At 45.4% G+C, this 25,333-nt stretch overlaps 1 long non-coding RNA gene across 1 annotated transcript; it reads right to left on the bottom strand.

Moving 5' to 3' along the window:
- Window positions 1-7,657: 7,657 nt before the first annotated feature.
- LOC111560424 lies at window positions 7,658-23,734 on the bottom strand. Its single transcript, XR_006597578.1, has 4 exons — window positions 22,543-23,734; window positions 21,218-21,284; window positions 9,099-9,138; window positions 7,658-8,204 (listed from the first exon to the last, which is right to left on the bottom strand). It is a non-coding gene; the product is annotated as an uncharacterized LOC111560424 (long non-coding RNA).
- Window positions 23,735-25,333: the final 1,599 nt, after the last annotated feature.

The following is a 25,333-nucleotide window of genomic DNA, read 5'->3' as shown; positions in this document are numbered from 1 at the left end:
ATGCACAGCTTATCATTATATCAAGGAGCAGGACCACTTTTGACCACATCCAAATGAACCACTGAGCCGCAAGTCCATGCATGGGCAAGTTTGGCTTTTTCAGTTTGCCTGGAACGTTCCTGGTCCTGCCACTGTGGTTCCTGGGCTCTCCCCTGGGCTAGTCACTGAGATTATGTTGAACGACTTGGAGCCAGGCAACATTTAGGCTCCTGACAATTCCAAACCTTTTCCTTCCTCATGGTGGCATCCCTCTTGTTCACCTTCCTCATTTTATTGTCCCCAGGCTCGCCAAGTGGGACAGGAAATTACATCATGATGTCATGTTGTCATCTCCAAAGTGTTAGGTTTCCCCCTTCCTCCCCAACTCTGAAACTGCAGAAAACTCTAAGTAGTGGTAAGTAGCCCTGGAAATTTAAGAGTATGTAAATTGGACAGTATGTAAAGATTTCACTACCAATGACAGAAAGTCCAAAATGACAGTGCCTCAAACAGTAAAGGAGCTGGTTGGTGGCTCAAAGAGAGCCTTCCCAAAGTTGCAGAGACTCAGGATCTTTCCCTCTCACCGCTCCCCCATTCTCAGCACCATGTCTCTATAGCTTGTCCAGGATAGCTGCTTGACTTCTAGACATCACATCCATAGCCCAGCCAACAAGCATGATGTGTGTCTACACATGTTTGCAGTGTCAAGGACACTGCTTCTCCTTCCATCAAGGCCTGGGGTCTGTTTGTCCATCCTTGAATCAAGGTTGACCACTACAATTTGGCAGAATTAATGTTGTATGAATTCTAGAACCTAAGCCTTAAGGGATCTTGATGCTTCCTCTCTCTCTTTCTTAAAATCCTGAGAACACCACGTGGTGATGAAGCCCATCTAACCTATGGGAGAATGAGACACCTCATGGAGAAGAATCGAGGAGCCCCAGCTGTCAGAGATGACAATGAGGCCATATGAGATCTTGTGACCTAGTTAGGAAGTCAGACGAGACAAGCTAAGAAACCTCCTAACCCACAGAATGACAAAAATAACAAATTGCAGTGGTTTAGCCACTAATTTTTAGAGTGTATCGGTGCACAGCAATAGATAAACTTAAATAACAGCAAGCAGGAGGCAAAGAAGAGACAAAAAGCACGTGCACTGCTATTGTTGATGGAACTGTACATAAGCTTCCAGGCAACATGGCTGGTTTTTGTGTTTGGTACCACAAAACAAGATGCAAGCTACAAGGGGTGTTAAGGAATGTGGTCTGTATCCGGGCAGCCTGGTGCCCAGCTCGCAACAGCAGCAGCAATGACCATGGAAGATCTGATATCAGAGTGAAGAACCAGCACTCTGAGAGGGAGGGAAGATTGGAAAATGGCAAATGCATAGCATTTTCCATGAATATCACAGATTTTTTAAAGTTAGAAAGGTAACTTTAATATTCTTTTTCCTTTTAAACCAGAATTCTCCTCAGCTCAGAATAAGAGAAGGTAAATGAGAACACCTTCCAAACATATGCTACGTCTCTGAGACATAAAAGGAGCACAAGGTTCTCTGCTCCAAGGAAGGGAGGGTGGGAGGAAGGCACAGCTTAGTGATAAAGATTAAAGCCACTGACAGCGCTCCTGGGTGGCTCAGTCGGTTAAGCATTCGACTTCCAGTCAGGTCAGGATTTCACGGTTTGTGAGTTCAAGTCCCACATTGGGTTCTCTGCTATCTGTGTGGAACCTGCTTCAGCTCCTCTTTTTTCCTCTCTCTGACCCTCCCCTGCTCTCTTTGTGTCTGTCTCTCTCTCTCTCTCAAAAATAAATATTTTAAATAATAAATAAAAATTCTTTCTCCCTCTCTGACCCTCCCCTGCTCTCTTTGTCTGTCTGTCTGTCTCTCTCTCTCTCTCTCTCTCTCTCTCTCTCTCTCTCTTAAAAATAAATATTTTAAGTAATAAATAAAGTCACTGATGATGGGATCAACTATTCTTGCTTTGATGGAAAGCAAGCTGCCATTTATGCTGCACATAGGGAAACATTTCTTGTACTCTGGTTCTTAGATCCTGGAATGGGTCAACATGTGATATTATTGCAATATTTCTCTTGCTTTTTAAGATGTGGGTAAATTCTCAGCTGCCTTTGAGACTTTGAATGCCATTTCACCAGATGCACAAGAGAGTGAATTGAAAAATTCTAGAGGTCTCTTCGAGCCCTTCACTCCTGTGATATAGAGAAGTCCATTTGCTGCATGTTTATGCAGGTCTACCATATGCCCAGCACAATCCTGGGACTTCTGGGGGGAAATAAAAAGAGGATATGCGTCTGCACTCAGAATGCATATGATCTACTTAGAAAAGCAATTTCTGTGGCTTTTCAGCACATAAATCCAAGGAAAGTGCCCAGAGTTGCCTGAGATGTCCTCAGTTCTCCTGCATATCCCCAAGTCATAAGGATAATAAAGTTCTCTTCTTTGATAAGAACTGTCTGCCCTCGGCACAGTCCCTCTTTACTCCGATAACCTGGAAGATCCCCTAATTTACCAGGCACCCCCTAACTTTGAGGCACATGAAGACTTTCCAGGGGTACCGCTTGCATAGTCTTGAGAATCACCTTCCAGATTCTCATTTTCCACATGTGTTCTTTCCTCAAGTGCTTGGGCTAAGAAGGTGCTAGAGTTCCCTATAGCCTTTCTTCACTTTGTGAAAGAAAGACATGCCCCTGAGCTCTGACACATCTTACCATGATTCATCATCCTGTGATGGGAAAACTCCAAGGCAGCCAACAAAAGGGAAGCCTCCCATGATGAATAATGAAGGTTCTGTCCACTCACAGGGCTTTCGGGATTTCCCTGGTTTTGACACTTGTTCATTTGCTTGTTAAGGGAAAGCCCATTATTCAAACTGGGTGTTTGGCCCATGTTTGGATGTCTGAATTCAGTTAGATGGTACAGTGGGGAAATGGGAATAAAAACAGCTTTTTATCAGCACTCACCTCTTCTACTTTCTCACCTCTGTCAAAGAAGGAAAGAGAGAAAGAGAAGGGGGAGAAAGAGAGAAAGAAAAACTGTTGTTGAGGTTGGTCCTATGAACAAAAATCAAGAAGAACATCTGTAAGAATTATTTAATGCTAAAAAAATACTTTTTTCTCTCCACAATTTCAAATGCAAGAAATTCTTTGCAGCCAGTCTTAAGACTCATCCCTAGGAGGTGTCATTAGCTGAGAAGAAAGGCGCATTCAAATAGCTAAAGCCATGTAACTATTGGAGAGTTATAATTTTCGTCATATGCTGGTCATTTTAACTGCAATTGGAATGTTTAAAACAATTTCTAAAATGTTCAAGGTACATTAGCTAAAGCCCTAGGATGAAAGTTTCATGGGATTTCTTTCAGATTTGATGTGTTGTTTAATAAGATAGTCTAAAACATCTTCTTACCAACTTTATAATTAAGATCTTATTCCAAAAGAGGAACTAGAATACTTTCTGATTTATTCTATGAGGCCAGCATTACCCTATTACCCAAACCAGAAAAAGACACTACAAGAAAACTACAGACCAATATTTCTCATAAGCATGGATGCAAAAATCTTCAACAAAATATTAGCAAATCGAATCCAACAATGTATAAAAAGAATTATACACTCAACCAAGTGGGATTCCTCTAAGGCATGAAAGGCTGGTTAATATTCAAAAAATAATTAATGTCATCAACAGACTAAAAAAAGAAAAATCACACAGTCTTATCAATAGGTACAGAAAAACCATTTGACAAAATCCAACACTCATCCATGATTAAAAAAAAAAACCCTCAGTAAACTGGGAATAGAGAGGAACCTCCTCAACTTGATAAAGAATTCTACAAAATTCCTACAACTTAACATCATACTTAATGGTGAGAAATTCAAAGCTTTCCCACGAATACCAGGAACAAGAAAAGGATGTCCCTTCTCACCACTCCTTTTCAACACCACACTAGAAGTCTTAGATGATGCAACAAGGCAGGAAAAGGAAATAAAAGGTATCCAGATTGGGAAGGAAAAACTAAAACTATCTTTGTTCGCAGATGACATGATTATCTATGCAGAAAATCTGAAAGAATTGAAAATAAACAAAAATTTCCTAGAACCAATAAGCAATTACAGCAAGGTTGCAGGATTTAAGGTTAATGTATAAAAGTCATCACTTTCCTATACACCAGCCCTGAACAAGTGAAATTTGAAATAAAAAACACAATTCCATTTACTTTGGCACCCCCCGCAATGAAATACTTAGCATAAATCTAACAAAATATTGTCCCTGCAATGTGACTTTGAAGCTCTTCACATCAAAGTTGAGTCTATTTCCCCCGCCCCGAAGTATGGGCTGGTCTTGTGACTTACTTTGGCCAATGGAAAGTGGCAGAAGTGCAATGAGCCAGCCTGGAAGCTGTGCATGAGAGGTTTTGTTTGGCCACACCCACTCTTGGGATCCTGCCCAACAACCCCAGGAAGAAGCCCAGGATAGCCCATTGGAGAGTGAGAAATCATGTGCAGCAGAAATAAGGCATTCCAGCCATCCAAATGGCTGGCTATGGACATTTGAGCCAGCCCCGCCCCATCAGCTGAGCCCTTCTAGACTAAAGAGCCACTCAGCCAGCTCACAGACTCCTGAGCTTCCTGTTTTAGGGCTGTGATTATTGCTACACACCATTCTTGAGGTGAGAGAAAGCAAATATATCTTATTCTACTATTTATTCTGGTGTTCATTTAATTCTGAAGAAAAAAAAGACACACCATTTAGCAACTTGTCACAGGAAACAAAACAAATATCACACTGCAATTTACACACATAGATTTGATAATTATGAAACCAATAAAAGACTTTCAAACATAAAAACCTACTACATTAGGATAAATATCTACAGAGAAATGGAATAGAGATAGGAATCCACAGAGAAAAAGGGGAAGACAAAAAATGTCTGAATGTTAACAATAACAACTCTTGGTGCAATTTAAAATATGGCAAGTATCAAATCATCACAACATTTAAATTCCATTTGGCTCATATTTTAAAGACATGCAATATTTTTATTTTAAAATGTCAACATTTTACATTATGCCAAAAATTACATCCTTGGCAATTATTTGAATTTATGATTAAAAAATTATCATAAGATGTTGACTTATGCAAGTTAAGGAGGGTTTTTTCAAAATTCCTTTAGGAGGTATGCAAGCTAAAATTCTTGAAAACTGCTATTCTAGAAAACCCACTAGACAGTTCCTGTTTAACAGGTGAAATATATCTACTGTACAGCTCATGTAGCTTTCTGTGTGGATGTGTAAGTATAATCATATGCATTATATTCTTATGCATGTATGCGTATAGATTTATGTTGATGTGTAATTTTATTCAGAGCTATATATTTCTATTTAAATGCATAATTTCTCTGTTGTTGGGCAACCATACCTATTTGTTTTCTTGAAGAGAGATGGAATGACTCCTGGTGCAGGAAACTGAAGGAAAGGGAGAGCATAGGACCCCAGGTGGTAAGCAGAACAATGTCAGGGAAACAGGAGGGGGTTATTCCTTCAGAGGATGCTAGGATACACATGAGCAAGAGATCTCAGAGAGTCAGTCCACAATATCAGGCAACCAAAGGTAATTTGTATATGGTTGTGAGCAAGATTGACAAAGTCCCATATTTTTAATGAACTTCTATCCCAGTAGGTGTCCAGAAATCAAAAACAGAGACACACAAATAGTTCTGGAGGCTCCGCCAGAGAGACTCTAGATTAAAGTTAGGGAGAGGGGTGTCTGGGTGGCTCAGTTGTTTAAGCATCAGACTTTGGCTCAGTTCATGGTATCATGGTTCATGAGTTCGAGCTGCATCAGGTTCTCTGCTGTCAGCACAGAACCTGTTTCAGATCCTCTGTCTCCCTCTCTCTGTCCTTCCCCTGCTTGTGTTGTCTCTCTCTCTCTCTCTCTCTCTATCTCTCTCTCTCTCTCAAAAATAAATAAACATTAAAAAATAATAAAGTTAGGGAGAACTTTGTTCCCTTGTAGTGCTGTCCCATGCCTCTGAACCTCTACACATGCTAATCTCTCTGTGGAGAATGTTCTTCCCATTTATTTTTTTTAAATTAATTAATGTATTTTTTAGAGAGAAAGAGAGAGCACAAGCGGGGGAGGAACAGAGAGAGAGGGGGAGACAGAATCTGAGCAAGCTCCAGGCTCTGAGTTGTCAGTACAGAGCCCAACGCGGGGCTTGAACCCATGAATCGAGAGATCATGACCTGAACCAAAGTAGGATGCTTAACTGACTGAGCCACCCAGGCACCCCTCCCTTTTCTTATTACACTGCATTTTATATATTGGAGTAGATAATGTATTTATATAGTTCAAAAATCAAAATGATAAAGAACAAGTAAGAAGTCTTGCTCACACCCTGACCTGCTCCTCTCCTTTCCCACTACCCGCCCCCCTCCCTACTAGGGCATGATCCCTTTTATTAGTTCCTTGTTTATCTTTCCAATCTTTCTGCAAATACAAGAAAGAGAGAGAGACATACTCTAACTCCACCACACTTTTCTTAAACAGAATGTAGCCAACTATCTATGCTCACTGCTCCTTGCCTTTTTTTCACTTAATAGTATATTCTGGAAAGTGTGTTCCAGCAGTGCACAGATAGCAACCCCTTTCTTTTTCCAGCTGCATAGTATTCCACTCTGAGGATGTCCATAGATTATCCAGGACTCTGTAGATGGACATGCAGGTTCCAGAATTCCCCTACTATATATAAGCAACGCTTCCATGAATAACCATGTATGTACATCCTTCCACACATGTGCAGGTGCCTCTGGGGGATAAATTCCCAGAAGTGCCACCCCACCTTTTCTTCCTGGCAAATTCTTACTCACCTTCTGACACCCACGGTCCAGAAAACCAGACATAAGAAGAGGCACGTCCAGAGAGCTACAGAAAGTATGTCTACTTTCTCTGTTAGCTGGGATCATCTTAAGGGTGTGTACCCCTGTTTGTTCACCTATACATCCCATGAATGAATGAATGAATGAATGAATGAATGAATAAATAAAGTTCCAACTTGGGTTTCTTAAGAAACTCTGGAAGACAACCCTTAAGAGAGAAGTAAACTCTTTCTCTAGGTACCAATTATTGCTTACCACTATGAAATCTGTATTTCGTATACAATTTAGAAATGAGTAACCCAAACAGGGAAGAAATTCAGAACACACAGCAAATCCTAATGACCCACCCTTCTAGATACAATTCATTCCTTAACCTCATGTCTTAAAGCAGACTGTCTTAAGATTAAATCTTGATTGTGTATGCATATTTTGAATGTTCTTCTACTGTTTCTTCTTGTGACATTAATGAAAGTTATCAAATGAACCAATGAATAAGAGAAAACAGTACAACTCTACAGTTGTCTCAGTATTGAGAGGCAAAGTATAAACAAACAAACATGTGGACTATGTCTGTATAATAGCTAAGGGGTGCCTGGGTGGCTCAGTTGGTTAAGCATCTGACTCTTGGTTTCAGTTCAGGTTATGATCTCACGGTTTATGGGGTCCAGCCCTGCATCAGCCTCTGTGCTGAGCCTGCTCAGGATTCTCTGTTTCCTCTCTCTTCTCCCCCCCACCTTGCTCTCTCTCAAAACAAATAAATTTTTAAAAATAATAATAGCTAATATGTATCAAATATTTGCTATGGGTCAATCACTGTTCTATGTTTTTAAATGTATTCTCTAATTTAATCTTCTCTAAAAACAAACGAAAACTGCATAATTGTTATACCATTCCCATTTTATAAGTTTGGAAACTGAGGCACAGAGAGGTGAAGAAACTTGTCCAATGGCACACAGCTAGAAAGTAGTGGAGCTAGAATTTGGAGCAAAGCAATCCAACTGGGAAGCCCATGTCCTTCATTTCAATAGTGTTCCTTCGGGTGTGTGTATGTGTGTGTGTGTGTGTGTGTGTGTGTACTTTCCATGGTAGATTAGTTATGAGTGGGTTCCTAAGTTTCAGAAAACCCAACATAACTGTGGTTTGTTACAAACACATTGTTTGTACTTTACTATGTTCTTTATTATGTTCTCACATAGTGAAGAAGAAAGGTAAACAGACTAGAGTTGTAATAACATCCCCAATCATCAGGAAACCAGGCTCCTTATCAACATAGACTTTCTACCTTATGGCCCAAAATGACTACTGCACTCCAGCCACCACATCCACATTCCAGCCTGCAGCAAAAAAGAAGGGGAAAGAAGAGTATACCCCCTCTCTTAACTACTACTTCCCAGAAGTTGAACTTGATATTTCCACTTTTAGTTCACTGGCCACAGTTTTAGCCCCTGGCCCCACCTAGTTCCAAGGAAGGTTGTGGAAAGTAGACCTTGTTCCATGCAGAAGGCATGTTAAAAATACTGGGTTTTAGTACTAAAGAAAAAGTACAAAGTGGATATAAGGAATAACTAGCAGATTCTGCCACACACAGTAATAGAGAAGCAAAAAAAGCATGGAATCCTAGTGTGAAAAGGGGTTTTTAAATTATCTAGTAAAAGTGCTTCTCTGATGCTTAAGTATTTCTGCCCACGGTTGTTCCTCCCCACCCCCCGCCTCACCCCCACAGAAAGAGGCCTTGAGGCAACCTATCTGATGTTTAGACAGTGTTTCCATCAGTTGAACTCACATAACTGGCCCTATTTCAACCCCTTAAGTCCATTCAGAAAAACTCTCAAAACTAAGCCCTCTTGCCCCGATATTTCAGACATTTTGAAGAGGGCTATCAGGACCTCACCCCCAGACTCCTCTTCACCAGACACCAACTGTTCTCTCAGTATACTTCTGTCACCCTCCAGCGTGTTCACAGCACTCTTTAGGTGTCTAATCCAGGCCTGGACGTGAAGTCCTGGGCGTGGCCTTACCCAGTCAGAGGATTACAACTCTCAGATAATTGGCATCTGTGAATACACTTCTAGAATGGCTTCTAACATTGCTTTAGGATTTTTGAAGATGGCTTTACACTTTTAACTCAGGTAGTGTTTATCACTTACTAAAGCTACATATCCCCAATTCAATTTTTGCAGTTGATTTTTTTGGCTTTGACATAGAACCTAATATGGCTCTCTACTTACCTTCTCCTACAGATAGGGCCTCTTGGCTGGAATCTTGAACCTACAAAGATAGTTTAGGGGTTTTTTTTAACGTCTTTTTAGTGTGTATTTATTTGAAAGAGAAAGAAAAAGCATGAGCAGGTGAGGGGCAGAGAGGGAGACACAGAATCTGAAGCAGGCTCCAGGCTCTGAGCTGTCAGCACAGAGCCTGATGAGGGGCTCGAACTCACAAACTGCAAGATCATGACCTGAGCCGAAGTTGGGCGCTTAACCGACTGAGCCACCCAGGTGCCCCCTACAAAGATAGTTTTAAATCCTGAGTCTGTCCCATCAACAAATCATCTATCCCTCCCACCTCCATCTCTAACTTTGGTAATAACTCTCTGTAGCTTCATCTCTGTCACTGAGCAGAACATTGCACAGGGCAGGGCCAAGGTCAATGCTATATGATACACCCCTGAAATCTTCCCTCAGGGTGACATGGATCCATTAAACAGTCCTTTCTGTGGCAACAAGGAAAACTGGTTTGGATGTGTGTTGCTGCCATAGTGACGTCCAAGCAGACAGCTAACATTGGCTGTTGGCAGCATCTGCAACCAGAGCTTCCCTTTAACAGTGAGAAGACTTCACAAGCCCTTAGGAGTCAGGACCCAGCTGTGGAGAGATAGCATTTATTCATGTATTCGTTCGTTCATTGCCCACTTGTAAAACACCTGTTGTGGTCTTCTATGAGCCAGAGTGCTGTCTGAGAATAAAGGTCCGCAAGCATGATACCTGACCTCAAGGACCTTATCTGCCTACTGGAAAGTAAGAACACAGCTAGGATGACTCTATTATAACTCAACTCAGCCTGTGCCACTCCTCCACACAGTGAGAGCTACATGGGGTCTCATGCCTCTCAGAATAAAGGTCAAGGTCTGCACAGCCCTACAAGGCCTTCCAACCCTCCTTCCCATTGTCTCCCCTCCAGCCACACCAGTCTGGTCTTGAAACACACCGGAAGATGGATGTTCTCTTGCCTTCCATCTTTGTATTTAAGTTTCCTTTGTCTCTAATGCTCTTCCCTAAATACCTATATGGCTCCCTCCCTCCCTTCTGTCAAGCCTTTACCCCAAACCACCTTCACAATGAGGTCATCTCTGATCACCCCATCTAGAATGTCAACACTTTCAGGGTATTTCATTTCCTCCTGCCTGATTTATTTTTTTCTACCTTAGGGTATTCTCCTCTTTAATATTCTCCATCTTACTTCTTAATATTGGTTCATTTCTATTTCCTCCACCAGCCTATAAGCTCTGAGAACATCAGGGAGCTTGGGATTTTTTTTTTAATCCAGATCCTTAGTTGAATGACTGATCTATATGGAGAATGCATGCATGCATGTGTGCGTGAATGAATAAACAATGTCACTCTAACAAGATATATCTTATAAAGGAAGAGTTCTGGAGCACCATGAAAGCGCATAGAAGAGGTTCCTAACCCAGTCTGTAGAAGTCAAGAGGCTTTCCTGAGAAAGGTGGAATGAGAGCATGTCAGGCTAGAGCAGAGAGAAAGGTCAGTCCAGGAAGAGGAAACAACTCAACCTTGGGAAAGAGGCCCAGGTGCCTTGGGAACGTAGTGCACTTGGAAGCCACATGTGGTTGAACATGGAGCCAGGTGGAAGAACCCAGCAAACCAGGAGAAGGTATTAAGAATCCATCCAGAAAGCTTGAGGAGCCAGTGAAGCAAATGGCAAAGTACCGTCAGCAGATTGTTATTTTAGGAACACCAGAGTGCAAAATGGATTGGAAGGGAGCCAGACAGGGGAGAGGGACAGCAGTTGGAAAGATGGTTCAATAATCCCATTAAAAGAGGATAAGGATGAATTAGGGCAGGGGTTGGCAAACGTTTTCTGTAAAAGGGCCAGATAGTAAATATGGGGCACATGTTCACCTCTGCAATTGCAACAAAAAAGCAAGCAGGGGAGGTATGCAAATGAAGGAGGGTGGCTATTTTCCCATAAGACTTTATTTACAAAACAGTGGATGGGCAGACCTAGGCTGCAGGCTGCAGGTTGCTGACTCTTGAACTGGGGGTAATGGAAAGAAGTGGATGTGCAGCAAGAATGATGGAGAGGTAGAGCCAGTAGAAGTGGGAGTTAATTGGCTGTGGGTGGGGAATGGGGGGAGGGGAAGCTCCAGAGGCTGGGGGGAAAGGGGCGTGGGGGAGGGAAGGCGATTGCCCTACCCGGAGCTGTCCCACTCCAGCACACGCATAGAAGCAGGCTGACCCTGGGTCCACCTAGGAGAAGCTCTGAATCCCCTATTTCCAATCTGAAGGACCCCCAGAACTCAGCAAAGAGCTGCACAATGGCCCAGGGAAGAACCACCAAAATCAGAATGACAAAGAGAAAAGGTCTCCCCACCACGCTTCTTCCTAATTGGCTCTGGGGTCTGCCTTGAATTTAGGGATCCCTCCCACTGGTGTCTTACAGCAATGGCAATGACTCCGACCTCTCCTTCCTCAGAAAGGGTTCCCTTCCCCTCTCCTCCCCTTCCCCCCCACCCCGTACCCTCCAGTGCTAGATCCCATCAGTGATGCCCTGTGTTCTCCCTTCCACCTGAATCCCGGCCTTATGTACCTGGGAGAAGGCCACTCAGGGAGCCCCACTGAGGCTCAGAAAATGTCTGCATGCATGTGTGTGGCAGGGGACAGCTGCTGGAGACAGGGGGTCCCTGGAGGCGACAGCAGGGTCAGAGGGAGAAACAGAGTGTGGATCTTGGGTCTTCACGGAGATAAAGAGATGCTAAGTTCACTACCACACGCACAGAAGACAGCTGAGGCAAAATAACAATAACAATTAATAATAATAATACTACAATAAAACCAGATGCCAGGTGACCAAGCAATGGGCTCCAGGTCCAACTTAGGCCACCAGTGGCAGGCTGCCTTAGCCCATGAGGCAGGCAGGCATGTCCTTGAGCGGCAGACAGGGGGCAGGGAGAAGGGTTGCTCCTCGTGAGCACATTCTCCAGAAGTGGCTCCTTTTCAACAGTTTTAAAGGTCATATGCTGACATGACAGTTGCTAAAGCCTATGATGAAAACGCTCACAGGAAGCATTGTGCAAGCGAGCTCTGGAGACCCACAGGCTCCATAGACAGAGGACAGCCTTTCATGGGGGCCTTCTCCACGCCATGCCATGCACGGCCGCCACCCCCACTTCCCCAAGACCTCCCCAGCCCCACCGCCCTGAGGTCAGAGCCCTGCCAGGAGACAGACACTTCTGGGTGCATTTCAAGGGAAACTGAACAGGCAGCAGAGGTGGGGACCTGGGCCCAGCACCAACCACCACCAGCTGGGAGACGTCTCTGAGCAGGTACCATGACGGCTACGCAGCGGGCCCATGACCCATGTCCCACAATCAGCCTTGGGGACTGTGTGAGTGAGCCCAGCCTCAGATGACCTTTCATGGCTGGCAGAATGCGGGGAAAGCGCTTAGAGCCTCTGCAACAAACAGTATGTCTGCCTGAGGTTAGAATGTAAATGTGCACTACAGATTCTACAACCTAGCAACAGAAGGAGTAAAACCAGACTCTCTGCCTGTCTTGGAACCATTTTGTGCTGTTCAAAAAGGAACTTGGATTGGGACCCAAGGGGCCATCTGCCCAAGCCCCGCCCTCAGGGCAGCAGGTTGAAAGCTACTGCCAGGCCCACCCCACCCTAGCCTCTGCTCACTCCCCCACCCTCCTCCTCTTCCTCCTCCTCCTCCTCCCCTTCTCCTCCCCCTCCACCGCTCGTCCCCCTTCTCCTCCTGCACACTCAGGCTGCACAGCAGCAGGCCCAGGGCTCCTCTACCTGCACACAAGCTCCAGGCCTGACAGCCAGAGGCCTCCTGTATCATCCAGCCTGTGCTACAGGCCGGATCTGTGGGGCTCCTGAAAGGCTGGGAGCAGATACAGGCAGGCATGGCTTCTTCCCAACATCTGAGGAAAGGTTGGAACCTACACCTTACTGCTACACACACACACACATACATACACACACACACACACACACACACACACACACATATGCATACATACAGACACACACACGATACATGCACACACACATGTATACATACACATATACACATGCACATACAGACACACACAATACATACACATACACACATACATGCATGCACAGACACACAATACATACACACATACATACATATACACATATACACACACATACATATACACATACATACACACATGCATGCACAGACTTACACAATACATGCATGCATGCATACACACATATACACATACACATATACATATATACACGTAGACACACAGACACGCATTCATACACACACACATGCACATGCACACATACATAAATACATACACACATGAACTCTTCTAGCTCTGATCTTGTGCCCATCTCTGACTGGTTTGGGGTGATAGATCAAGGCCCTGCATGCATTTCCACAGAGAAGCCTCTGCAGACCCCTGTGTCACAAAGCTCCAGGGGCATCATGCACCTTTTAGAACATGGCATCTTAGAGGAGGCAGTGCCCTAGCACGGGGCTCCATTTTCCTTGCTCAAACTCTGCCCGCTTCCTGTTGGTTTTCAGTAACTCACGAGAGCTCAGTAACAAGAAGAGAATACCACCAAATGATGAACCCAGACCATGGCCGCCACCTTCCCCTCCTCCCCCAGGGAAAATGTGTTTCCCGTGCATGAGGGGAAGCTTCTGGAATGGGCAGTGTTCCTAGTGCTGAGCATAGCTGTGGGCCTCTGAGAAGCTGTAGCAACACCAGGTGGATATCAGGACTTGAACTGATGCCACACGAGGGCCAGGACAGTGTCAGGGTCACCAGGCCCAGCTAGAACTCCAGGTCAAACTCAGAGCAAACCAGCTCCCCTGACATGCGGCCAGGTGACGCTGAGACCCTGCATATGCAGGGCTGGCAAGACCATCTTGCAGGGCTCCTTCTGTAGGTGCCCTCTCGCTAAGTGAGAGAAAAGCAAGCTGAATGGCCAGAACCAGGCCTCTGTCTGAAAGTGGCAGGGTCAAGGTGCCAGACGTGGGCTTGTGCCAGACCTGGGCTTCTGCCAGAGCAGACATTTTACAGCCACTTCCTTATAGTCAGATGCAGTTTGAACCAGATGTACCAGGATACCTCCCAGGCTGAAAAGCCCAAACTCGACCCCACACTGGGTCCTAATCAAACCTCACCCACAAAGCAAGACTGCTTTTCTTTGAATTAGCTTTGTGACCACGTGCACATCATTTAACCTGTCTGTGCCTCCTTTTCCAGAACAGTAAAGCAGGATGATGAAAGCCCTCACCTGAATGTTTTGACGTAAGCACATGGGACAGTGGCTGTCCCACAGGAAGGAAGGATCAGGATACGAAGACTCTCTGTTTTTTTTTATTCAGACTCAAGTTAATTAGCATATTGTGTAGTATTGGTTTCAGGAGTAGAATTCAGTGATTCATCTCTTACATACAACACCCAGTGCTCGTCCCAACAAGTGCCCTCCTTAATCCCCATCACCTACCTAGCTCGTCCCCCCACCCACCCCTCCATCATCCAGGGTATGGGGACTCTCTTGGCCATAAAAGACAAAAGACCTCACAGACCCAGATCTAGCACCTTTCTTCCTGTCCTTTGAAGAGAATACACCTTCATATAAAGAGTGAGAGAAAGAAACTCAAAACTGTTTCCTCTTTCCATTTAGAACCACTGAAGCCCCATTAGAATCTCAAATCTAGAATTTAGCTTATCCATAATTTCTCTAAGCCCAGTGCTCATGTTAAGGCCGGGTGAATGGGAAGAGAGATCATCCACTGTCCCCATTCCACCCTGTAACTGCAGAGTGACTCCCCCCCCACACTTTCTTTTTTCTTTTAATTTTTTTAATGTTTATTTATTTTTGAGAGAGAGATAAAGACAAAGCGTGAGCAGGGGAGGGGCAGAGAGAGGGAGACACAGAATCTGAACCAGGTTCCAGGCTCTGAGCTGTCAGCACAGAGCCAACGAACCATGAGATCATGACCTGAGCCAAAGTCCAACGCTTAACCGACTGAGCCACCCAGGCAGCCCACCCCCTACACCTTCTCACGCACTCACACACTCACACATGTTCTCACACACACATGCACATTCACACTCACACACACATGCCCACACCCACACGCACACACTTTCTCCTAGTTATTCACAATTGCACACGTTCCCCACACGCTTACGCATATTCACACTCACCTAAGTTCACACACATTCGTGCTCGCACATGTTTACACTCACACAAGCACTCACTGGCATGTACTCACACCCTCACACTCACACACCCTGATTGAAGGGCGATGCTGCTGAACTGATGAGACACAGTAGCAACATCTACCCCTTGATTCCACATAATAAGTCAATCATTAATCTATGGCAAAACTAAAGCACAGGTGTGGTTGAAAGCTCAAATGCCACCAGAGAGCAAGCCACAGCCCGCCTGGGGCCCCCTCTGGCCTCACTCCCAGGGCAGTCACAACCCTAAAAGTTTCCAATCTGCCCATCGTGCACCCATTGATACTGACTGAGCCGTCAAATCATGGCCATTTTGTGTGAGACCCGGTAGCCTTCGAGGATGCCCTTGTCCTCAGAGCATTTACATAAAACTTAAGCAGAGGGAACAGCTTAACAAGGAAGGACATTCCTCCTACAACGTGGAGGAACCTTGAGCACATGCTGCTAAGTGAATTTAACCAGTCACAACAAGACAGATACTGGATGATTCCATTTGTACTAGGTCCCTAGAGTCACCAAATTCATAGAGACAGGAAGTAGAAGGGTGGTTGCCAGGGACTGCAGGGGGTGGGGCAGGGGGGAACGGGGGCAGGGGAGGGAGAGTCAGTGTTTTAATGGGTGTAGTTTCAGTTTTGCAGGATGAAAAAGTTCTGGAGACAGATGGCGGTGATGGTTGCATAAGAGTGTGAATGTACTTAATGCCACTGACCTGCACACTTAAAACCGGTTAAAATGATAAATTTTACTAACGTGTATTTTACCGCAATTTTTAAAAATAAATTAGAACAAATAATCCCACAAAATAAGAAGTAAACAGTGTGGTATGGACCATGAGCTCCTCTGAGGTTTCAGAATTCAGGGAAGTCTTCATGGAAGAGGAAGAGCTTGTCTGGCTGTCCACCCCTTTCTTATAAGCTATAAAGTGCTGGAAAAATGGACAGTCCAGGCCAGGGAAGTAGAAAGGCTGTCTTAAACTCCAACAATGTCTACAGGAATCAAGAGCCAGGTCTCACCTGCCGAAAAGCTCAGTCACCAAGGGTATGGTGGGTGTGACCCTGTAATTTTTTTTAAAGCTTTTATTTATTTTGGGAGAGAGAGACAGAGAACCAGTAGGGGAGGGGCAGAAAGGGGTGGGGAGGACAGACATCCGAAGTGGGCTCTGAGCTGACAGCAGAGAACCCGACGCAAGGCTTGAACTCATGAACCACAAGATCATGATCTGAGCCAAGGTCGGATGCTTAACCTCCTGAGCCACCCAGGCGCCCTATGACCCTGTAATTTATATCCCAAGACTCAGTTCTTTTGAGAGTGAAGCGGCACTATTGATCATTGGCAGACAAGGTTATGTCATCTGCGACATAACGGGAAAGGCCTGGGCTTGGGAATCAGGCAGACCTAGGTTCCAGTACCAGCTTACGCACTTGCTTGGGCAAATTACTTTCTGTCTCTGGGCCTCAGTTTCCCCACCAGTAAAGTTTCTATCTCATGAGATTATTTCGAGAAGCAAACATAAGATGAAAAAAAAGCTCCCAATCCAGGATCTGGCACTCTCTAAATACTACAAGCCTGTAATCTCTTATCTGCAAGTGTGAAATCCAACGAGCTCTGAAAACTGAAAGCTTTTTAAACTCACTTGGTGGCAAAACCTGACTATGACCAGTGCATAGCTATTTAGAATCTTTATCCCACTTCGTGTAATTTATCTTTATGTTTTGCTACAGAAATATTAATGTGTTTGATGACAGGCTGGGAGTGTGTTATTTTCCCAAAGTCCAAACTTCCTGTATTAAGTTGGAAGGATGAGGACTCTAGGATTCTAATTATAGTTTCAATGTCCTATACAGATTTAAATCTCTTGTCACCTATAGATATAGGAATATATATATATATATGAATAATCTATTACATGAAAAATGCCATGTTTAGCTAAACAAAAAAGTAACCTGGGGCACCTGGGTGGCTCAGTTGGTTAAGCGTCCAACTCTTGGTTTTGGCTCAGGTCATGATCTCACCACTCATGAGTTCGAGCCCCACATTGGGCTCCACACTGACAGTGCAGAGCCTGCTTGGGATTCTCTCTCTCTTGCTTTCTCTCTGCCCCTCCCCTGCTCTCTCTCTCTCAAAATAAATAAATAAACTTTTTAAAAGAAGTATAGGGTCACCTGGGTGGCTCAGTCAGTTGAGCATCTGACTTTGGCTCAGGTCATGATCTCATGGTTTGTGAGTTTGAGCCCCATGTCGGGCTCTGTGCTGACAGCTCAGAGTTTGGAGCCTGCTTCAGATTCTGTGTCTCCCTTTCTCTCTGCCCCTCCCCTGCTCACGCTCTGTCCCTCAAAAATGAATAAACGTTTAAAACATTAAAAAAAAGAAGTATATACACATAAGCTATGCATAGACCATCTCCAGAAGCATTCTTTTGGGTGGAAACAGTGGTTGTCTCTAGAAACAGAGACACAGAGGTTGGGAAAAGGAAAAAAAGTTGATGTTGAAATTTTTATTTCACACACAGAACACATTTTTTAAATATTAAATTATAAAGGTAAAAGATGCTTCATACCCATTAGGATGGCTGTTGTCAAAAAAAAAACAGAAAACAACAAGTGTTGGCAAGGATGTGGAGAAAAGGGAACCCTTGTGCTCTGTTGGTGGAATGTAAAATCACACAGCTATGGGAAACCAAATACCAGTTCCTCAAGAAATTAAAACCAGAGGTACCATATGATCCAGCAATTTCACTTCTGGGTATACACACAGAATTGAAAGCAGGGTCTCAAACAGATATTTGTACCCCATGTTCATAGCAGCATTATTCACAATAGCTGGAAGGTAGAAGGTAGAAGTGACCATTGATGGATGAATGGATAAACAAAAGTGGCCCCTATGTGCAGTGGAATATTCTTTAGCTTCAAAAAGGAAAGAACTTGTCACACAGGTCACAACATGGGTGAACCTTGAGGACATTATGCTCAGTGAAACTAAGCCAGACACAAAGGACACATACTGGATGAGTCCACTTAAATGAGGTTCCTGGGGTGGTGAAATTCACAGAGACAGAGAGTAGAGTGGGGGTTGCCCGGGACTGGGGGGTGGGGAGGGGAGGAGGAGGAGGGGTTAGTGTTTAATGGGTGCAGGCTTCAGCTTGGAAAGATGAAGAAGTTCTGGGGATGGATGGCAGAGGCAGCTCTACAACAATGTGACTGTGCTCAACGCCAGTGAACTTTACACTCAAAACCCGCGAAGATGGTAACTTTTATGTGATGTATATTTTATTCCAATTAAAAAGAAAGTTAAAAGAGAAACTTCTCCAGTCACAAATCCCTTTGGATCTGCCTGGGCTGCTGGAGCTGAACCTTTCCAGGAGCTATGCAGGCGGCAGTCAGGGACCTCTGAATAATGCATGAGTCAAAGAGCGGTTGTCAGGGAAGGCCCCCTCTAGGGCTCTGCTGGCCCTGCTGACCGCGGAGTGCCCTGCAGGGAGGGCTGGTTGGGGGAGGGGGGATGGCTGGAACAGGTGCTGGGCTCCAATCTAATGTCAACGCCGGCTGCCTGGAGCTGGGGCCTGGTTGGTGACAAGGGTCAGGCTTCTAGACATGCCCCGAGGAGTCATTACAAAATGCTCTGGACATGGAAGGGATTGGGGGTGGGCAAAGTGGGTGCAGTGGACTGAGAGATACAGGCATCCCGTTATGGAATGAATAAGTCATGGGGATAAAGAGCACAGCATAGGGAATATAGTCAATGGTACGGTTATCACATTGTATGGTGACAGATGGGAGCTACCCTTGTGGAGAGCACAGCATAGCATATAAACTTATCAAATCACTATGTTGTACCTGAAACTAATGGAAGGTGTGTGTCAGCTATACTCAAAGAAAAAGGTACTCTAGACAGAGCCATGGTGCCCCCCAGCAGCACCCAGACCTCCCAGAGAAGAGCTGAAGGGCCTCTGTTTCTCTTCAAAAGAGAAATCCCCAGGGTGCCTGGGTGGTTCAGTCGGTTAAGCATCTGTCTCTTGATTTCAGCTCAGGTCATGATCTCACAGTTCGTGAGATTGAGACCCATGTCAGGCTCCACGCTGTCAGTTCGGAGCCTGCTTGGGATTCTGTCTCTCCTCTCTCTGCCCCTACCCACCTCTCAAAGTAAATAAATAAAACTTTTTAAAAAAGAAAGAAAGATTCCCCAGACCATGGCTCCTCCTCAAAATCTAAAGAGGCAAATAGAAAGGAGAAATAAGAAGATCCCTCTTTAATACCTTGACACCAAGTTTCTTATAAGGGAAGGGACTTTCTGGCTGATTAGAATATCTGGTCCATTCTGTGCGTCAGCTAGCAATTACAGCTTTATTTCTAGGTTTCTCCTGATCAGTAAAACGTGGCCGACTTTGGGCTCAGACCCCAAGGGCCCCCTGCGTGAGGAGGCTCACCCACCCTGTCTGTACACAACACTGGAGGGTGAGGGGCAGGGCTGGGATCCAGCTTCACCTCTGCCCCAGGTTCCACAGGCAGGCCCATGGCTCCCCTGGGCCCTAGGGTCCTCATCTGTAAAGAGGACCAGGCACCTCTAGAAGTTCCATCCATTTATCAGTTAGGGAAACAGTGCCTAGCCAGGAAACAGAGGAAATGTAATGTCGGGGGACTGGTTACAGATGCTGGAAGAGCCAAAAAGCCAATCCCAGGCAGAAGTAACAGGATCCCAGCACCCTAGGTTTGGAGAGGGACTGTTGTTAGCACCTGAACTCTGGGCCATTTGGTGGAGCTGGAACCCTGGGCAGCTCAGAGTGAGACAGAGGGAAACATCTCAGCCTTTCCCTTCCTCCGGCCCTCTGATTTATCCTTGTTCACTGAACCCCCTTGGGCTGAACCCAGCTGGAAACCAGGCAGCAAGGGAGCCTGGGAGATGTAGTTTGCAAGACGGACTGTTGCAATCCAAAGTAGGGCAAGGGAATCCAGGCAAAAGACCAGCAATCCAGCCATGGATGTTGCAACCATCCCAGACTTAGAGTGGATTTTTTCACTTTTTTTTTTGTCCTGTCCTGCCATTTCTGCTTTAGGTGCCTTATATGTAAAGGAATTGAGTTAAAGTTGGACACAATGGAAACACTTTAATTTAAGCTGTAAAGCTCACACTTTCCAGGCCACCCCATCACTTCTGAACCCCAAAAGTGGATCTGTGTCCACTGGTTATTCCCTTGCCAGACTGAGCATCCCCTGACGAACAGCCCTGCCCCAAGCTTTCTCTCGGCAAGGAGCAAGCTGTGCTGGGTAGGTGTAAGATGTGGACCAGATGCAAACAGAGCTGGATTTGACCCAGCCATGGGGCGGAGGAGGCAGTGTAACAGGTTTCCATTCCACCTGGGGAAGCAGGAGCATTATTTCCTCCACCAGGGCTGGGTTTCCAGGTACAGAGAGCAGAGGTCACTGTGGTCCAATGAGCTGAGCATAGGTTAGGAACTCAATTGCTCTTTGTTTAGATTCAGCTGAGGCACCCAACCTTGTGTGACCTTGTGCCAAACACAATTCTTCCGCTACAACCTGCCCTACAAGACCAGGAAGACATGATGAGGAACGCCAGGAGAAGCACGCTGAAAGGTAACCATTGTGCACATAAATGTACAATGAGGGCAATGCCCAGCATTCACACCAGGCTCTTCCTGAGTCATGATCTTATATCCAACCTAGTCATACAGACCATCCTCTTGTGAAGGAAGGGGAGGGACTTTTATCTGCACTTTACAGAGAGAGAAACCCAGGCACTGAAAGTACACAGCGACCAGCACAGTGGGTCAAGCTGGCATCGGATTCAAGGCCTCAGGAGTGTCAGCTTGACCTGCTTCAACTGAGCCATAGAGGACCACTTACCTCCTAAGCCCAAGGGCCCCAGTGCCATTCAGGAACATCTGTAGGTGACGTGCTTTTGTCATTAGGCCTAGAAAGGAGAGGAGAAACAAATGAAAGGAAAACAAGGGAGGCAAGGAAAAAGGAACAGGGAGAAAGCAGAGATAAGGAAAGGAGCTATGCTATGATAGAAAAGGTAGATAAGAACACGCAGCTTAGGAAATCACTCTACCCTGACTCTTTACTACAGCTTGTGAGGGTCTTACCAGCCCTGAAGGCTTCGATGCCTTCCAGCATCACTCGCTGGGACTGGAAATTCACCGGGGTTGCTTGAATAAGAAGCCAGTCCCCCTCGCACTAATCTGGGGTGGCTTCCATTATCAGCTGGCCTTTTCCTCCCTGCAGGGCCCAGTTGATGACACTCAAAGTCCTGTTCCCTTTTCTGTAAGGTGCTATTGTGTAAGGTGGGAGAACAGATACTCATGTGGGTGTTGCTGAAGCTCAAACATGTTTATCTGCACCTGGACGGTGGAATGCTTTCACACAGATGGAGTGGCACCCGCCACCTTCCTTGAGGATTGCCAGGGTCCTCTTCGTCCCACCCACATATCTGGGCTCCTGTCAAAGACAAGCTCTTACAGAAGCTGGGCAGGTGTAATTGACCAGGCACGTCAAGCACTGGAGAAGGTGTAACTGGAGCCTAGCTTGTGCACAGGCCTGATACTCCCCCCGCCCCCGACAGTCACGTTCCCAGGCACACAAAAGCAGGGGATTCTGGCCGAGTCTTTGGCTAAAATGAGAGAGGTCCTTTCTACTTTAGACAGCCCAACACAGGCCACCAAATCCAGAAATACACAAAATTCCACTTTTGCTCACTTTTCAACCCAAGGGCTTTTCCAGAAAGTAGAGCCTTATAACAGAAAAGCTTCCTGGACTGCAGGCAGGGGCTGCATCAGGCATCCAGGCTAGAATTCCGACAGCACCCTGCAAACTAGCAAAACTCCTGACTCGATATGCCCACCTTGCTCTTTGCCATCACGAAAATCTACTTAAGCTGCTCCATGTTGCAACCACAGTGCTTTTTGCCGGGTGTGTAGGGAAAATGACATTTATTCTTTGGTTACTGCTGTCTGCCTCAGCCCCCAGAGTCGGTAAACAAACAAGCTGTCCTTGGAGCAAACACCTCCCTCTCGGCATCTCCCCGCTGCTGAGCCACACAGCTCAACAATGAGGCCGACAGCCCTCCATCAGGCTGTGTGCAGAGCGGACATTCTTGGCCTCTGAGTCTTGCCATCAAGTTATTGATGGAAACAGGTGCCCATAATTCAGCATAACCCACCGAGCCTTACTTCACTTTCTCTGGAAACCTCTTGATTTAGGAGTGAAAACTCCTGGCTCCTTTCGTGCTGGCCTGTAAACATCTCCGTCTGGATTTGCCGAGGTGGGTTGCTAAATTTAATTACCAGTTTCCATCCCATGTGATGGTGTGTGACAGGCCAGCTCACCCTGTGAGTTAGCCAAGGGGTTTTAAATAAATGCTTTCTGACGGAAAGGATGATAAAGATCCCTGTTTATTCACCAGCGAGCCTGGAGAGTGAGCTGCCCTGGGTTTTACTACTGAGCTGCGGCCGTGCTAATCTTCTGAGCTCCATCACCACTTCCCGCAGGCTGCTGAGAGAGGCGCAAGGGGCGGGTGGGAAGAGCTTCCAGCCGGGTCAGGAGGGCTTCGCCAGCCCAGGCTGTCCCAGGTCTCTCTGACCTTGGAACACAAATAGCTCTGGGGGCCAGCCTCAGCTTCTCCATCTGGAAAGAGGAACTGTTCACAAAAAGTCAGGAGTGGCAGCGAATGTTTTGGAGCTTTCAGGAGGCAAAGCTACAGACACACAAATACGGCACTGTTCCTCAACGCGTCCCCAGAACCCCAGAGAGCAAGCTCTTCAAAGAGAGCGGCATTAGTCTCGCCCATGGCCTTGAAATAAAAATGAAATAAAATGCTGACAAGATTTGCATTATTTCCTTAGGAAACACTCTCGTCATTGAATACACACTCAATCTGCCTTCTGAAGTGACTCCATGTGGTCTGAGCCACAGCACCAGGGGCTCACCAGGGATCTTGTGAGAAGTGCAGGGTCTCGGGGCTCCATTCCATCCCTGCTAGATGTCAGAATGTGCTGCATAACCAGATCCCCAGGCCATGCAGATGTATTTTCAATTTTGAGAAGCACTGGTGGAAAGCAGTGGTTGTCAAACCTTAGCACACATTCGAATTCCCTGGAAAGCTTGTCAAAACATGGCTGGCCCCACCTGCAGTTTCACATTTGGTAGGTCTGGAATGAGCTTGGATAATTTGCATGCCTACCAGGTTCCCTCGCGATGATAATGCTGCTCGCCTGAGAACCACACTTTGAGAACCAGTGGTAGGTATTCCTTGGATGTCGTCACTGAGGGTCTGTAATATTATTTTTTTTAACGTTTATTCATTTTTGAGAGACAGAGTGCGAGTCAGGAAGGAGCAGAGAGAGAGGGAGACACAGACTCCGAAGCAAGCTCCAGGCTCTGAGCTGTCAGCACAGAGCCCAACGTGGGGCTTTAACCCACGAATTATGAGATCATGACCTGAGCTGAAGTCAGACACTTAACCGACTGAGCCACTCAGGAGCGCCTGAGGGTCTGTAATATCCTAAGATCTCTTCTTTGTCTACTGGAATGACTGTATTCTGCTCTTACCGTGTCTTAATTTCTAGCTCTTTCTTTAATCATCTTTCAATTCTTGAATTCAGTCCCTGTTTCCCTCTCTCCCTTTTACTAGGAAGCCCAGCACTAGACACGGAAAACCAGAGAGTGTGTGCTGTGCCAAAATGGGAGGAGTTCATGAAAATCTTCCTTCTTCCTTCTCCATGGCGGTTCTAAAATTCCTTTTTTTTTTTTTTTTTTTTTTTTTTTGAGAGAGACAGAGCACGAGGGAGTGAAGGGCAGAGAGAGAGAAAGGAAGAAAATCCCAAGCAGGCTCCACACTCAGTGCAGAGCCCAACATGGGGCTCGAACTCAAAAACCATGAGATCTTGACCTGAGCCAAAACCAACAGTCGGACACTTAACCGACTGAGCCAGTTTTTTCCTCCACTTGTTTTTTCAACTACAGTTGTACTGCTAGTTAAGGAGCTGATTATGACATGACTAGCACAGGATAACCAAGTTTATTTACTACAGTACCATTTGTATTACTAGATTTTAATCACACAAGCAATACAGTGACACATTTAATTAAAACAATCAACCCTGAGGAATAATGAATTAAAAGCAAAAGTCGACATTTATGTCCCCACCTTTCCATGCCCTATTTCATTCTCCTCCCAGAGCAGAGGAATATTGGTAGTTATGTGTGTATTTTTCTGTGTTTTTATATGTTCATATATACATAAAAATAGATGATAGGTAGATGGATAGATAGATAGATAGACATGCAGATATTTATCCGTATATATTAACATGATCATACCTTAAGTGTTATTCTGCAACTTTATTTTATTAATTGAAAGTACTTCTTAGGGATCCTTTCAAAACAATAAGTAGACTCCACTTCATTTTAAAACTGCAAGCCCGGGGCGCCTGGGGGGCGCAGTCGGTTAAGCGTCCGACTTCAGCCAGGTCACGATCTCGCAGTCCGTGAGCTCGAGCCCCGCGTCGGGCTCTGGGCTGATGGCTCAGGGCCTGGAGCCTGTTTCCGATTCTGTGTCTCCCTCTCTCTCTGCCCCTCCCCCGTTCATGCTCTGTCTCTCTCTGTCCCAAAAATAAATAAATGTTGAAAAAAAAATTAAAAAAAAAACTGCAAGCCCATATTCCATAATATAGATATATCATATTTAGCCATTCTATAGTAAGGTAGCATTGTCCTGAGAATAAACTGAGACGTGGCCTCCCAAAAGGTGGTATCAGTTTCCATGACCCCCAGCCACCTTGAAAGTGTTGATTTCTGGGTGCTAGGCAGGTGTCCTGGTACAGGATCACTTACTTACCTTCTATAAGCCTCAATTTCCTCATTTGTAAAAAAATTACAATACCTACTTATGGTTAAAGATCAACAATCAGGGGCACCTGGGTGGCTCAGTCCAGTTAAGCTTCCGACTTCAGCTCAGGTCAT

This window comes from Felis catus, chromosome B2, assembly GCF_018350175.1.
Source record: "Felis catus isolate Fca126 chromosome B2, F.catus_Fca126_mat1.0, whole genome shotgun sequence".
Lineage (NCBI taxonomy): Eukaryota > Metazoa > Chordata > Mammalia > Carnivora > Felidae > Felis > Felis catus.
Note: the sequence above shows the minus strand (reverse complement) of the source record. Positions and strands in the feature narration are given on the sequence as shown.